At 29.7% G+C, this 15039-nt stretch overlaps 2 pseudogenes across 1 annotated transcript; both read left to right on the plus strand.

Moving 5' to 3' along the window:
- Positions 1–3028: 3028 nt before the first annotated feature.
- LOC149062534 (52 kDa repressor of the inhibitor of the protein kinase-like) overlaps positions 3029–15039 on the plus strand; it is a 177648-nt pseudogene continuing 165637 nt past the window's right edge.
- Positions 7070–14920, plus strand: LOC149062535 (uncharacterized; annotated as a pseudogene). Its single transcript, XR_016190694.1, has 8 exons — positions 7070–7126; positions 7208–7350; positions 13377–13443; positions 13530–13707; positions 13795–13985; positions 14072–14252; positions 14365–14516; positions 14651–14920. The product of XR_016190694.1 is annotated as an uncharacterized LOC149062535 (transcript).

The following is a 15039-nucleotide window of genomic DNA, read 5'->3' on the forward strand; positions in this document are numbered from 1 at the left end:
TCCGTCATCGCACAACCGCTGAAATGGACAGCACTCCTCCGTGACTATCCGGAAGTTTCCAGTGAATCGCCCGTACCGAGCGTTTTTCAACACGACATGGTACACGAGTTACACACGACCGGGCCGCCGTTGTTCACCCACCCGCGACGACTACCGCCCGATCGACATCGAATCGCTCGTCAAGAATTCAAGTATATGCGACAGAAAGGCATCTGTCGACAGGTCCATGTCCCCAGCACCCCCCATTTCGAATTTCGGGTCCAAACCCGGGGCGATCGCTTGTGCTTCGTTAGTGCTCGTTTGTGATTTTTATCCCGTCGTTAGTGCTTTATCCCTTCCAAAGTTATCCCTATTTCTTACAGGGGGGTGCTGGGGACATGCCAGCAACCCCCATTTCGAATTTCTGGTCCAAACAAATTTTATTCGTTTGTGCTTCGTTAGTGCTCGTTAGTGCACTTTATCCCGTCGTTAGTGCTTTATCACTTCCAAAGTTATACGCATTTCTTACAGGGGGGGGTACTGGGGATGTACTAATCCGAGTCCAGCCCCCAGACCTTTGTCTGAATCTCTTCAATACACCGAGGTAAAAATGACCCCTGGATGATTTTCATGACTTTTTGAATTAAATACTTAAATCCTAGACTGATTGAATTATTTATTTTGGAACTATAACATTTTGATTGAATTTATTTTGACTATTTTAATTATTATACTTTTTATTTTTGACTAATAATTATATGATTATAATTTTATTTATATTTTAGTATTTTTGGACTGATTTAATTATTTATCTTGGGATTATAAAATTTTGATTGAATTTATTTTGACTATTTTAATTATTACACTTTTTATTTTGGACTGATTGAATTATTTATTATATTTATACTTTTTACTTATATTTTATGTAACGTAATTCAAATTTTTGTGTCTTACAACTCATTTTATACCTTCAGTTTATGTATGTAACTATTACTATATACTTACAAAATACACAAATAAATATAAAAAATATTTTAAAAACTTACATTAACTATTGAATTTTTCTTCTGGCTTCTTGCTTCTCTCTTCTCTCGATCATGAATTATATTTCTCCAATCATTAACTCCTAATCTTTTTAAATCTAACATTATTATTATAAGTATTTATAACACAATAACACTTAAATAATTATTAAAAAATAAATTTCCAGTGTACTAAGAAAAACATCATTTAAACGTTGATAAGATTTTAAATGATAATAATATTGATGCATATATTGTGATAGTGGAGGGGGCCAGTTAAATGAGCCTACCATGACACGTTTTCAAATTACGCTCGCCGGACACGATGTTGAAGAGAGGTTGGGGGACATTGAGTATATAACGTGACTATTGTTCGTCTTAATCGCAACGCGCTATTGTAATAATAGGATTACCATTAAAGTAATGGTCGCAGATCGATAGGTATGATAATAATATTATTGTGGGGAAAGGTGTGTTCAATGACTAATGCTAATATTATTGTAGGCCTAAAATTCTGTGACGTTACAAGATATAAGAACAGATGCTTAACCAACACGATAATAAAAAATAATACTATAATAGTAACAATAATAATAATAATAAATTAATTCAGAAACGGGAGATAATAAGGAGATTGCCGGTGTCGTGATCATTAGCTTATCGCGATAGCCTTCTGATTTGGTATGTCGCAGTTTAATAATAATAAATTAATTCGAACGAGTTGTCTTTTCGCGAACAATATTCTAAGATAGGCCTAACAAGCGAGCAATAAAGTGTTTTCAAAGGGGAGACTAATTTAAATTCGGCAGCTACCTGCTTGAAAAAAACTATGGTTTTGAGAGCTTTGCGGCAGACCTGTTCTATATGCAAGTTATGACTAAGCCTGGGATCAAAGATAAAATCTAAATCGTTAAAGGATTTGTCAAGTGGAACCAAAGAAAAACCACTTACATTGTAATTAAATCTAATAGGAGAACTTTTACCTGTAAAGGTCATTGATTGACATTTAGAGATATAAAATTGCAGGCCTAAGTTTGCAGCCTATGAAACTAAATCATTAAAATCATTTTGGAGTTTTAAACAATCGTTCAATGAGTTCACTTGATAGAATAATTTTATGTCATCCGCAAACGCTAAAAAGTGCACTTGCTTTAAAGCCTTATTGATACTGTAAAATAATAAGCTGAAAAGTAAAGAAGATAAATTCCCACCTTGGAGAACACCTGATGAAATGGGAAGGACAGTAGAACAGATACCATGAATATGACCTAATGATACCCACTGCTTTCTATTATCATGGTAGGAACAGAACCAGGAAAGAAGAGGCTCACCAAAACCAGTTTCTTTCAGAATGCTCACGAGGGACAAGTGATCAACACGATGAAAAGCTTTTGCAAAATCGGTGTAAATGACATCGATTTGGGAACAGGCTTTAAAGGCTTTAAATATGTGATTGCAAAAAACCACATAACATGTAGTCGTAGATCGACCTGGCCGGAAGTTTATAGGGTATAAAAGTAATATTAAAATCAAAAATATAAATTTCAATTAACTATGTTACTTATAGCGATGTTGTATTCCCATTATTTTATAGCTGACTCTGAACCTAATGAAGGTAATTTCCATGACATTTTGAAGTATAAGGCTAAAGATCTGAATCATTAAAAATATTTTTTGGAATCTGATGGCCGATACACATGTACACATGTACAAACGTTCAAAATGAAATTATTTCATCTGCTGGAGATCATGTATTAGAGAAAATTATCAAAGAGGTCAATTCTACTAAATGCTTTTCAGTTTTAGCAGATGAAACGACTGACATTTCAGTCAAAGATCAATTAGCGTTATGTGTTAGATATTCGTATGTTGTTGGTTCTGATGAAAATATATTTGTATGCGAACGTTTTTTAGAAATTCATAGTTTGACAGGAAAAGACATTGCATCAACTATTGTGAATGGTAATTAGTGAATATTATAGTTGGATACAAGATCAAAATTTATTAAACATAGTTGTGATGCGACACGGTGGGTAGAAAGATATATGGCTATAATTGACTTTGTAGAGTTATTTCCTTATGTAGTTCATTGACTAGAAAAAATATACGAGTAGAATGACACAACTTCGATTGAAGCCAACATATTAATGAAAGCAATGGATTCAGAATTTTTAATTTCACTCGAAGTTATTAAAGTAAATAATATAAATGTATTGTCATGCATTTGTATAAAATATTAATAATAATTTTTAACCACAATGAAAATATTTTGTTTTATTAGCTTTTATTTTCATGTGGTTTACCACTGTGTAAACTTTTGCAAAAAGTTAATCTTGAATTAAAAGAAGGAGTGGATCTAGCTGAAGTCACTGTTGCTACTATTCAAAGTGTACGTGGAAATATAAATGAAGAGTTTAAACGATTGTTTAAAGAAGCTGAGGTAAAGATAATCAAATATATTATAATATTATATATTTTTTAATTTAATTAATGAAAATAATATTACTATAGAAAATGGCTAATATATTAGATATCAATAAAACGTACTAGTAAAAAATGAACAAAACGAGCCAACCCTTGTATAAATTACACTGATTATAGAGTTACATTAACTATACCATACATTGATTCATTTACACAACAGTTGAATGAGCATTTTTATGTCACAAAAATGCACTTAAAGAATAGCACCTAGCTAAATTTATTTTTATTTATATATACTAATTTTGGAAAATTATTTCTAGGATTTCAATGTTTGTTTTTGGGATCATATTCAAATTACTTTGTTGAACTTATTCAATTTTACCCCCATAGGTACTGACATTCAAATTATTAAAGCAAAATTAAATGAATACATGCAGTACCTAAGAACAATAATGGGCAACATCCTGAAAGTGGGTTGAAAGCATAAAGGCTATACAAGAAGGAAATTTTTCAAAATATTAATTTCTTAGTTCAAATATTATGTACTTAACTAGTGTCCACAGTAACATCAGAACGAACGTTTTCATGTCTAAAAAGACATCGCAAACTTGAGTTTGTTTCATGAATTCAATTTAATAAATGTTTTATGCTACAAAAAATATGCATAGTTTACTTATAATTTTTACAATTTAATTCATAACGCATATTGATTATAATATTGTATTAAACAATTTGAAAACCTACTTATCAGTATGTATAGGTATGCTTTAATCTTTATATTCTACAAATTAAAAACCAAACTATTTTCAACTATTCAAAAATAATTAAATTATTAAAATGAACTATAGAAAAAATAGGTAACAACGTTTTTAAAAAGCTACTATGGAGTGGGCGTCTGTCTGGCTTTCGTGAATCGTGTTGGTATCTCGGACGACGTTGTTGATAAACAACGACCACAACATTACAATAACTACTTTGCAAAGAGTTAACCAATCACGCGTTTTCACTGACGTTTCAAAAAAGCTTTACTCCGTTATGTCATCGTTGGGACAGGAAACGGACGGCAACCTTGACCTCTGGCCGTCGTCAACGAAGAAAGCTCTTAAAAAGGGGGGTCATGCGCTGAGAAAAATGAGAGTGTCCATATTGAGATCAATTAAGTCGTTGGTTCTCGACCGAGTTCCAGCCCGTAGCCGGAAATCCATAGAGACGCGTTACGCAAAACTTTTGCCCCGCGTGGCCTTAACTTTGGCGGCTGTGCAGGGCGAGGAAGAGTCGCCGACAACAGTGTATACGGGAGATGCCGATGGTTCCAATTGTACGCTACTACCTCCACCCCAAATTATGGTCACGGCCGTTCTGCTGACCGACATTTACCATTTGGAGCAGCAATTGAAACAAGTGGACGAAGAACGTGATCGGTTGTCGATGGCTGGCAACGAAGAAATGTTTGGGTGTCTAATTATGTAAAAACCTAATTTTAAATGATAAATTATGTAAAACGATTTAAATGAATATAAGTTTGTAGAAATCTCTGTAAGTAATAAGATATCTCAAAAGTTTTTCTACACTTGAAAAATAAAACAAACAATTACTTTTATAACATATTATATTTCATATATTTAGTTATGAGCAATTTGTACGATATCTATTAGATATTCACTCGTAAATTAACGATATCTCATCGAAAGATTTATTTTCTTGTCTTATTGTAATGTAAAATCTGATGAACTTATGTTGTCAGGACATCGATTAGTAGATATGGAATATTTTATGACATAAATTTTGAAGTTGGGTAAACACGGTGTAAGCGTAAAATAAGATGATATAGAATATCATCTTGATATAAGAAGTACAAATCATTCAAGCTTCATTTCAAATATAATGTTTGTGACAGACATCATTTACAATCTGTAATTTTTATTGTATATTATTTTATTTTTTTCGTTTCACATTGTATATAGGTAGTATAATATAAATTTAAAAATAATAATAAAATAACCCTGAAATTTTGAACATTGTATTTTTATTGAAGAAATACCCTTCTAGAAGCTAAGGGGGGAAGGGGCCCCATCGATAGCGGGGCTCTGGGAATATGCCCAAAGTGCCTAATGGGAAAGAAGTGCCTGGCTATAATTACAAAGTATTCAAGTTATAACAGTTTTTTTTTCCGAAAGGAATGACTGTATATTCTCGATTAATCAGTTATTATGCATGTTCGGTACGCATCGTCATATCGATCGTAAAGGTTAATAAGGTTAGGTTAGGTTAGGGTGACCATACGTCCTGTTTTTTACAGGATTGTCCTTTATTTCAGCGTTGTGTCCTGTTGTCCTGACAAACTTCATTCAGGACGCTTTTTGTCCTGTTTTTTTGATCAAACAAAATTAATGAATTTGAAAACGAAACTTACGAAAGTAATGAATAATGATTATAATTGTAATCTTGCACACACATAGAAAAATTGTTGTTGTTTTAACAATTGTTACATTCTTGACAGTATAATTGTAGACTTACGAACATTTTGTAGTTGAATTAACGCCAAAAAAGGGTACATTCAAAATACATTTGCTGAACAACAAATTATCTTAAAATAGCAATAGTGATATTGTAATTTTAAAGAAGTTATATTGTTAATCTGAACTTAATTATGTCAATACAACTCCATAGTGTCTTAAAATAAGAAAAATATGTACTTAATTTAGCAATTCACTAGTTTGATCGTATAACAATTTTAAACTGTGTTAAATTAATTATTTGTTGTTGTTAATATAACACTAAAAGTGTTGTTTTAATTATTATCTGTTGTAGTGTTGTTATCGTGGCATAAAAATAAAATATATTTTGATTTAGCAGATAATCGGTTATTTTGGGTTTTTCCTGCAAACGGTCTTTTTCCTACACATACCCGTACAAATGTAACTAAAAATACTCAGACACTCAGTATTTTAATCACCGCTTTAGTTCGACCGGCGACCGCCTACCGCAAGAGGCACGAATTATTCGTTCAATAATTCAAAATTGTATTACCGAAATCTTTTCAGTGTTACACTGTTACTTGTTTTTAGCCGTTCGCCATTGACGAGTTAATATTTTACATTTTACATTTGTTGTACAAATTATTGAAATTTCGACCTACATTGTTCCTGTTGTCTGACGGATATTGAAGTCTCAATATATGGTATTACGGTATAATATTTCAAAACATGGATCAGTTTATACATACTATAGAGGTACGTAACGCTTAATTATTAGATACATTTATTATATAAGTAGGTTATAAATATTAAGGTTACAGGCGTTAGAGCTTGTGTCAGTCCGACTTCCCAATTTATTTGTTTAAGCATTACGTATTGCATTTAATAATGCCACCATAAGCCAATTTAGTTATTTTCATAAAGCACTGGCCTAAATTGTGTATTTAAATAGTAACTACCAACTATTGGTATTTTTTTTTTTTTTCATTTTGTTATTAGGAATATCACACGCTTAGTAATTTTCATCCAGTTAACGAGAGTATAGAACATAGTATAGATCAAAGTGTAGATCAGAGTTTAAGTCTCGAAGATATTTCATATAGTACTCCTACAGTTAACAAAAACCGAGACAAAAACTCTTCAAAAGAACTCAACATTTCTACTCCATACTCACTTCCTCATACAAAATTTGGTTCTTATAAACCGATGGAATGGACAATTGAAGTAAAATAATGACATTTAATAAATCTGAAATAATTTGTAGGTATCTATTTGTTTTTAAATGAATGAAATATGTTGTTATAGACTGTATTAAATCTATTACATACAACCAACGATGGTCGGTGTGCACTAGCTGATGGAAAAAAAAATAATGGATACCTCTCTGATGATGCTCAAAACTTAATTACGCAGTTATTAATTAATCACCTTTTGCAGGACCAAAGCAAGTATGTTTAGTGTCACTTCTCACTTTGTTACCTATTTTGGTCAGTCACTTTTAGTCTCTTATTAATTAATGTGGAGAAATTCGGCATAAATTAATTACTTTAAGTCTTATTTAAAATTTTAAAATAATATTTTTATCGATCATAATAGGTAGGTACTTATGGTTTAAATTTACGATTAAAAAGAAATGTAGGTATGCCCATAGGCGAATCTAGGAATTCATAGCAGGGTGTGCCTTTACCTCAAAAAAGCCCTCTGTAGTTCAAAATACCTCTCAGTTATCACACGTTTAAAATATGTTTCCCATTTGAAATCACAATATTAATAATATTAAATAATATTAAGATGCATTTGTATTACCTAGTTTAGATGCTATTTTTCGTGCTGTAAAATATACATGTTATATTTCAAAATTATTCAATTTAATAAACTACAACTATTGCAAAGTTCTATATATGTTAGTGTGTTACTCAGTTATTTTTTTTTGGACATACGTCTACCAACAATTAAATTGTTAATCAATTATGTTTAAAATTCTTGGAAGTTTAATACCTATAACATCTTAATTTTATTATCATTAATAACAAAGAAATGCATTAAATATATAACTTAATTTTATTATAATTATAACAAAGAATTGTATCAAATATATAATATAACTGGTAGTAATTAACAACTATTTTTTATAGGTACATTTTATAAAATTAGTCTTCTTTGGTTAGGAGTCATAACTTTGAACTCTTCAATTACATTATTTATGTCCACTGAGTTAGTTAATTCCTGCTCCACAAATAAAAATAAGAGAGATTCTAAGCGATCTTGAGACATAGTGGACCTTAACTTAGACTTAACAATAGTCATTTTTGAAAAAATACGCTCACATCCACAACTAGTTACGGGTATCACTACAAACATTGATAATACTTGATTGAAACTGTTAAATACATCTTGTCGATTTGAAATGGCCAACCAATCTAACCATTTATAGACAGTATGTGAACATGTTCCAGATGGAATATTTTCAGCTTCTTTTAATAATTTTACTTCTGTTGTTAATTCGGTTACATTTATTTTGAAATAATCTGCTAACATAGTGTAATCATATTTACTCAGATTTAACTTAATTAGATTACCTACAGCACCTATAATGTCTAATGTTTTTGTTAAAAATCTTTTATCAATTTCTCCAATTAAATCATCTAGCAATAAGAAAAATACATTGATCTTCATTTCATCATAAATTGTTTCTGTAAAATATTGAGTGGTTTTGTTTGTATCAATTTTCACAGAAACTTTTCTTTTTTTAACCTCTGGAATGGTAATTTCATGTTTATTGCACATATCAATTGTTTGTCTGTAAACTTCTTCATACTCTTCAGGATTGTTTCTTATTCTGACAATTGCTGATTTCAAATTTTTAATCAACTCAACAGCTGATACTAAATCTAAAACTGGAGATTGAAGAGCTGAACTCACTTTTAGAATTATTTGTAAAATAGGCTCCTTTGTAAATAAGGCAAAAACAAAATTAAAACTTTTCATTTGACTTAAGAGTCCAAAACCTTTGGCTCTGTATTCACAAAATTGAGTACTATCACAAATTTCTTCTAATGCTTTTAATAAAATGCTGTAATTAAATTTAATAGCAGAAATAGCTTCGGCCCTACAAGCCCACCTTGTTGTAGACAATGATTTTAATGTTTTTAATTTTTGATTACATTCATTTGAAATTTTTTCTAAAACTGCATGGCGTGATGGGCTACCTTCAATGAACGTATATGCAAACTGTACAGTTCCTAAGAAGTCAAATATAATTCTGTTATTAATCTGAGATCCATTTTTTTTTGAAATTGAATCTAAATGCAAGATTCAAACAATGTCCATAACAATGTACATAAATTATTTTGTTATTCTTTTGTTTACAACGAGCTTGTACCCCAGAGATGTGACCAGACATTGTTGATGCCCCATCAAAGCAAACAGCTAGTACAGAGTTCCAGTTTTGGTTGTATTCTATCATTATATCATCAAGAACAGAAAATATTGATTCTGCTTTGACAGAATGAAGTCTTCTTAAACCAACAAATACTTCAACTGGTCTTTTTGTTGAATTATCAAAATAACGAAAGATTATAGAAATTTGTTCATGGTGCCCAACATCACTCGTTTCATCTGCAATGATTGAAATATATTTTTGATTAAATTTTTCTTTTATTGACCGTTTGACAACATTTTGAATGGAAAAAATTAAGTCATTTTGAATGGAACTACTTGTATATCTAGCATTTTTTGGACCATTTTCAAAATGATTTTTTAGTACAGGATCATATTTGGTTAATAATTGGACTATCTCAAGATAAAGTCCTTTTTGAAGACTTTTTTCTGACTCATCGTGTCCTCGTAATGGTTTTCCACACTTTGATAAACAAATTACAACGTCAATTAATCGCTCCATAACTTTTCGATTTTGTTTACGATCAGCTTCTTTCTTTGTATGTATAATTTCCATTTCATGATTCAATAAAACATCTATAGGTTTGCAATCGAGATATTGTTTTAATGAGTCAGAGCTAAGGAGATGGTATTTAGATAACTGATGTTTTCTAAAAGACTCCTGACTTTTATACCAGTTTGTAAAACCGTTAACTGAAAAAGTATAGTCAATTTGCCCTAAATTTAAATTACTTCCTCTAAAGAAACGGCATGAAAAACAAAATGCTTTGTCTAAACTTGGACTGTATTCAAGCCATTTATAAATCTTAAACCAATTTGCTTGAAACGAACGTTTCTTATCTCCTTGTTGTGTTCTTGGATAAATTGTAAGCTCGGGCTGATATGGTCCTTGAAGTATTCTGTTCCTCAGTTCAACAGTATTTGTTGGTAACTTATTTGCAGGATCCAATAAATCATTAATTATTGAAATTTTACTATCGTTTGTCTGATTATTAACTGTCACAACTAAAAAAAATATATGAATTTTAACTCAGTTAATTATTAAGTAGAATAAATTCTAAATAAATTATACAATTTTATCCATATTTTATGTATTATGGTATAAAATAAAAATAACTACATAGTTTATGTACCTGAATATCCCATGGCTACTTTACCATTTACATCTTCAGTACAATTATTCATACAACCATCAATATTATCAACATTTTTATTACATTTGTCATCATCAACTATCACAATTAAAAAAATATATGAATTTTAACTCAATAAACTAATAAGTAGAATAAATTCTAAATAAATTATACAATTTTATTACAGTATTAAATAGTAATAGGTAATTATATTATACTTTATTGTACCTGAATTTAATTTAATTTAATTTCAAATATATCGTTAGCATTCACAGTACAAATATCATCATTTTTAATAAAAAACTATAAATAACTATATCAAAAATATATGATTTTAATGTGCTAGTTAAACTAATAAGTAGCATAAATATTAAAATATTTGTATAATTGTATGGGTTATGATTGCAGTATAAAAAAAAAAATAATAACTAGGTAGGTACACAGCTCATTGCATTTGTCATTATTAAATAATACAGCTATAATAGTTATAATAGTTAATAGTTACCCAGTTTATCAAATACTACCTAAATAATATAAATACAATTGAACAATTTTTTCAAATTTCTTAAAAAAAAATATTTTTGAAATATGTTTAATAATTATAAAGTATAGAGAATAGTAAGTCAATATATAGTAGATGTAAACTATATTATATTTTTTTATCAATAATTAATAGGTAGGTATCAAATAAAACTAAATAAGAACAATGATATTAATTAATGCAATTTATCATAATTAAATACCAAGATATTTATATTATTTATTAGAATGAAGTATTCAAGTATATAGGTACTTACTTGAATCAATTTTGTTCAAAAATTTGTTTAATAAACCTTTCATTTTTTTCAGTTCTGCATCTTTTTAGGGTTCCGTACTTCAAAAGAAAAAAACGGAACCCTTATAACATCACTTTGTTGTCCGTCCGTCCGTCCGTCTGTCAAGAGCGTTTTTCTCAGGAACGCGTGGAGGTATCAAACTGAAATTTGTATATGATACTCAGGTCTACTGTCCCTGGAAGCTGTAGAAAAATCAACCTTCTAAGCCAACGCAATCAAAAGATACAGCCATTTAGGCCGCAAATTTCCGCAAATTTTCGAAACTCGCACGGGAATCAAAACCTACAGGGTACTTCCCGTGAACTTAGAATCTTGAAATTTCGTACGAAGTCACGTCATATAGTACAGATATAGGAAAAATTACGAAAACCGTAAATTTTTAGTTTCATCATATAAAATAAAATATTTTTTTTTTTTCAAATAATTTTAAACTTCTAATCCTTTTCCTCACGAACGCGTATTTATGATCCTCCAGCTTTCCATATTTTGATGTTATAAATTTAATTTTGCAATAAAAATACCATAACTATGACTCGATTGTCGTGATGGGTAAACTTTTACTTATATACCTACAGGTTTGTACGGACTACGGAACCCTCGGTGCGCGAGCCAACTCGCACTTGACCGGTTTTTTTTTTGTTTTAACACTCTTTTTGAGTGACCACTTGAATTCTTAGGCGACATGATATTAACACGTTGAGCTCCGCTAGTGTTTACGGCGCAGTGCCCTCGTCGCCGCGCCGAAACTACGTACGGTCGACTATGCGTCGACACCGGCGATACGCGACGGCGCGACGCTGAAATACGTACTTATCTTAGTATGTAACTAATTGAAAATAATAATTTATTTCATATATTATTAAATAAATAATTATAGAGTGACGGTTAAAATAATGTTATTCATAAAATACAAATAATACAGTTTGTAATAATTTAAAATTTTCATTGCGTAATAAAAATAGTTTTATATTTTCGAATCACCCTGTATTCTGAGGAACACGGTGTATACAGCATAAAATAATTTGTATGAATATTATGTTAGTGTTGGGAATGTTATTTATACCATTTATTATGTCAAATTGCGACCGAGTTATAATGATACGGTATACAATTATTATCGGCGATAAACGTCGTCGTGATTTCGGGGAAAAATAAATATCCAAACCAAAAATAAACAAAATTAAAAACCAATGGTATCGTTAGATTCGTAAGAAGGAACCTGATCGCCTACAATAAATTTCAGACCGTTATCCCGTAGCTAGTAAAAATTATAAACCATCAAAGTGAACACTATATTTGTCGACTACCCGTCGACAGTGGCATTGAACGTGTTAAGCTTTATTTTTCTGTGTTAAATGTTAATACAATAATACTTTATACGAAATAAAGTATTTTTCATTTTGTCAACCATAAAAATAATAATTACTGGTAAAATTAAATTACATAAAATAACTATGATTATGAATATAAATTACGACTATAGCAGTGCTATAAATAAACATACATATTTTCTCTTTTCTTGATAATATTGCTGATCTCTTATCAACTATGCTTATCACGATAACATTTATTGACAATATTTGTACCCATAAAAATGTATTAAAATTAAAATACAAATTGTTTAATGTTTAGACTCAATACCATTGTAACTGAAATGAGTATTATGGGCCCTACACAACTTTATACGAGTCGCAGGGTGTGCCCTGGCACACCAGGCACACCCTGTAGATTCGCCTATGGGTATGCCATTTTAATATTGTTACTACATCATAATAATAGTACCTAACTCATGGATATACTAATTGCTTATAATTGAATCATATAATTTTGTGTTTATTAATAAATTATAGGTACTTTATAATATTACCAACATTAATAATATATAATGATACAATTGATTAAGTTTTTTTTTGGATTTTAATAAACCTAACATTAAATATCAATAGATACCTAAATGTTACTTTATCCCCCTTTTCAACTAAAAATAATATATAAGTATGTATATTATACCTATATATATTCTAATGGTACCGATATAATATTATTAAATTGTACTACATACACCTAATATACTAAATAATAAAACTATTTAAAAATTTGTTACAGAGGTACTGATTTATTCTTTAGGGAGATATCTGAGTTAATCGTGGAAGTATTTCCAAAAGAGCAAAAAGTAAATTAATAATGGGATTAATAATAAAAATGGATCTAATTACTATAATATACTACAATAAATACTAATTTATATAATTTATATAGAGTGTTTATTTCATACCTTCAAAAACTGAAGGCTAACATCAAGCTCATGCCAAGGGAAAATTGATTGAGCGTTGGAAAAATGTTGCACGCAAATTAAGATTGGCTGGGGCAATTTCTTGTGAAAGAAAAAAAACAGTTGCTACCCAAGCAACACCCTCCTCACTTCCAAATTTTTCAGGTAAATTTAATAATTCTAAAGATATTAGGTATTCAAAATAATAATAAAATCAATTGAAAACTTTTTTGTGCCGTTTCATTATTATAGAAGAAGTTAAATCTGCCACAAAATGGCTTCAGACTGATGGACTTAATTTTTCTAATCTCAATATCATAAAAGAAAAATGGCTAATTACATTTGAAGTTAGAAAATATGATATTTTTGAATCAAATGAGCAGTTAATATCAGATATTTTCTTGAAATGGCAAATATTCCAGAGTCCTAAGGGTTATAAACTGGTATGTACTTATATTTTTTAAATTTGTTTATTCAAATATGATAAGTACTAGGTAATGTAAAAGTACAAAATTAATTATGCCATTAGGTTCTTGAAGACTTCAAAATTGGAAACCTAATAACTCATGCAATTACTGATGATAGGAACACATACATGAATTCATGTGAACAATTTTTTAAACATTTGGTTATTATAAGAAGATCGTCCATAAAAGATAAATATGCTCTAACACTATTAACACTGTTAGATACTACATACTTAAATGGAGGTGAGTCAAATGAATTTAATTTTAAAACGAGTAAAATATACCAATGAATGAAATATCTGTTCACATATTTTATAAAACATTAAAAGTATAACAAGTGGTATTTTTTTTCCAGATTTAAGATCCAACATTATTATTAGTTTATTACTAGTGCCATACCTTATCCCTACTAAAACACAAATTAAAAATAATAATGTTAATGTAAAAACCAAGTTTTGGAAGCCATCATTGATAGAATCGGCTTCATCTTTTGCCATACATGTACCGGTAAGATATTTAAAATATAAATATAATTTAGTACTTAAATATGATACTTTAATGATTATTATTCTGGCATATAAAATTTATTGTAAGTGTACTTTTTTTCATTTTTAAAATATGTTATTGTTCAATTTTTTTAGAATATGATAAAGTTTCATGAAGACTTTTGCCAAAGAGAAATAAAATACTTGCATCACGGAGCTACAATTCAACCATATATAGCATTTGTTGGGGAAGATGTACAGTCAATATCATCTTGCTATGTCCGAGTGAATCAGAGATTTTGGTGTTTCGAGGATCCTTTAATTGCACTAGAGGTGTGCTTTAAAACATTTTTTGTATTCAAAAGAGTGTTACGATTCATGGTTAATTGTTCAACAATTATTATTTCAACTGCATACACCACATGACAAGTCTACATCAATAACAAAAACGGTATCTGGGCAGTTTTAATTATTTTATTTTTTTATTTCTTGTATTTAATGTGTAACCATTTAACAACTAGCCGTAACCATAATTATTTGATTTA

The sequence above is a fragment of the Diuraphis noxia genome, unplaced genomic scaffold, assembly GCF_037042655.1.
Source record: "Diuraphis noxia isolate RWA-SAM2 unplaced genomic scaffold, SU_Dnox_SAM2 contig0001, whole genome shotgun sequence".
Lineage (NCBI taxonomy): Eukaryota > Metazoa > Arthropoda > Insecta > Hemiptera > Aphididae > Diuraphis > Diuraphis noxia.